We start from the raw sequence: 2,500 nt of genomic DNA, 5'->3' as shown, positions 1-2,500 counted from the left end.
GAGAGAGAGAGAGAGAGAGAGAGAGAGAGAGAGAGAGAGAGAGAGAGAGAGAGAGAGAGAGAGAGAGAGAGAGAGAGAGAGAGAGCCGGCGAGTCCGTCGCTGACCCTCCACTCTCTAGGGTCCCTCGTAAATACAGAACAGACCATAATGGAATTACTCGAGAGTGCGCCGTCAGGAGAGAGGACGAGGCTTGCCTGAGGGAGGGAAGGGGGGGGAGGGGAAAGAGTCTGAGGAGGAAGAAAAACTAAAGGGGGGGATATTTTTTGGGGGGGAGGTTAGGGGAGAGACATTGGGGAGGTGTGGGGAGAGCAGCGTGGGGAGGAAGTGGAAATGAAGTGGAAAGGAAGTGGTGGAGAGTGGAGAGGAGTGAAGTGGTGAATTAATGATGGGGGAATAATGTTTATGGGATGAAGTGCTGTGAGTATGAAGTGATATGGGAATGATAGGATGAGAGTATAAAAGCCTGAAAGGCATCAAGTGATTTATGGAAGAAGTTTTCAAAAAATATTTCGATCATGGATTCTTGTATAGATAAACCCGGAAAACGAGTGTGTGTGTGTGTGTGTTTGTGTGTGTGTGTGTGTGTGTGTGTGTGTGTGTGTGTGTGTGTGTGTGTGTGTGTGTGTGTGTGTGTGTGTGTGTGTGTGTGTGTGTGTGTGTGTGTGTGTGTGTGTGTAAGAGAGGAGAGAGAGAGAGAGAGAGAGAGAGAGAGAAACCTCTCCACATCACCTACTCTGAACTTCTTTATGAAATCTAAAAAAATCAGAGTAGAATTTTGCCAGGTCCCTTCCAGTAGGTCACCCTCAGGTTAAAAAAAAATTAACTAGGTTAATCGAGATAGCATTAACATTTACACAGAAACACACTCAAACCCCACAATAACACTCATTCTCTCCACCCCCACCCCCTCAAACTCAAAATTGGAATAATAAGGTAACAGAATGGATTGGTGTAACAAGGAGAGTCCATTCTGCGGATAGTGTGATTAGGTCTTGTAAATATCATATCACCCAGTCTGAACTTCTTTTTGAAAATCTTTAAGAAATCAGAGTAGAATTTTGTCACGTTCCTTCCAGTAGGTCACCCTTAGGTAAAAAAAAAAAAAAGAAAAAAAAAAAAAAAAAGCTAATCGAGATAGCATTAACATTTACACAGAAACACACTCAAACCCCACAATAACACTCATTCTCTCCACCCCCACCCCCCTCAAACTCAAAATTGGAATAATAAGGTAACAGAATGGATTGGTGTAACAAGGAGAGTCCATTCTGCGGATAGTGTGATTAGGTCTTGTAAATATCTGAGAACGGCGCGGCGTTGAAGGGAAAGGGAGGAAGATGGTGTCAAAGATCAAAGAGAAGAGTTAAAGCTTGAAGGAAGAAGAAATCGAGGGAGAATTTTAATTGAGTGTTATGGAAATAAAAGGAGTAGAGAACGAGAGAGACGAAGAAGATGATAAACGTATGAAGGTAAGAAAGGAGAATTTTGATTGGGCGTTATAGAAATAAGAATAATAAAAAGAAGATAAATTAGAAACCAGTTGAAAAAATAGAAGATAAAGATCAGTTAAACAAGGAAAAATTAATTACGGAAAGAAATTATTAGAAAACGGAAAAGATATAAGAAACAGAAGAACAGAGAAAAACAAAGAAAGAAGAAGATAAAATGGATAAGAGAAGAGGTAAAAGAGGATAAAAAGAAGAAAATCGAAACAAGGAAAGAAATTACTGGAGTAAAAATGAAAGTGTCATCTAATACGGAATAGTCTGATAACTTAGCAAATTCCAGATGCTGCGGGAACCACCTCAGCAAAAAAAAAAAAAAAAAAAAAAACTGCGCTGTGATTTTTTTCCAGTGGTACCATACCAAGATGATATGCTCAGGAATGCTAAATAATAAATATATGAAAGACAGTTATCTATATATCTATCTATATACCAAAAGGCTTTTTCCCCTTTATAAGGAAGGTAGCCAGCCAAGACATTCACCCATCTTCATAGGAACAGAAGAATCAAGGAGACTGCAAGAGACCATGAGGCCTACACTAGGTAGTTCCATATCCATTGCCACCTGTCATCTCCATCCATAAAGTTGTCTAACCGTTTATTAAAACAATTGATAGTTTCAGCGCTCACTACATGGTTTCTAAGTCTATTTTATTCGTTTGACCACCCTATTAGTAAACCAATTCTTGCCTATTTCCTTCTTAAGTCTAAGTTTGTCCAGTTTATAAATCCATTACTGCGAGTCCTGCCCTGTTGTCTTAATATGATGACCTTGTTTGTGTCACCCTTATTAAAGCTTTTGATCCAAGACAGCATCTATCACACATTTGTTTCTCCTTTATCTCAGCTCCTTGGGAATGAGGGGTCATCCCTTGCTCCCGCCCACTGCCCGGGCAGTCGCAATGAAGCAAGACATAGTAGATCTACAGCAGAGCCCGAGAGAAAAAAAAAAAAAAAAGTATATAAATGTAATGAACGTATCAGAAATGAAAAT

The sequence above is a fragment of the Oratosquilla oratoria genome, chromosome 7, assembly GCF_046742065.1.
Source record: "Oratosquilla oratoria isolate Oo_2021 chromosome 7, ASM4674206v1, whole genome shotgun sequence".
In the NCBI taxonomy this organism is placed as follows: Eukaryota; Metazoa; Arthropoda; class Malacostraca; order Stomatopoda; family Squillidae; genus Oratosquilla; species Oratosquilla oratoria.
The sequence above is the reverse complement of the archived record's forward strand: the minus strand, read 5'-3'. Positions refer to the sequence as shown.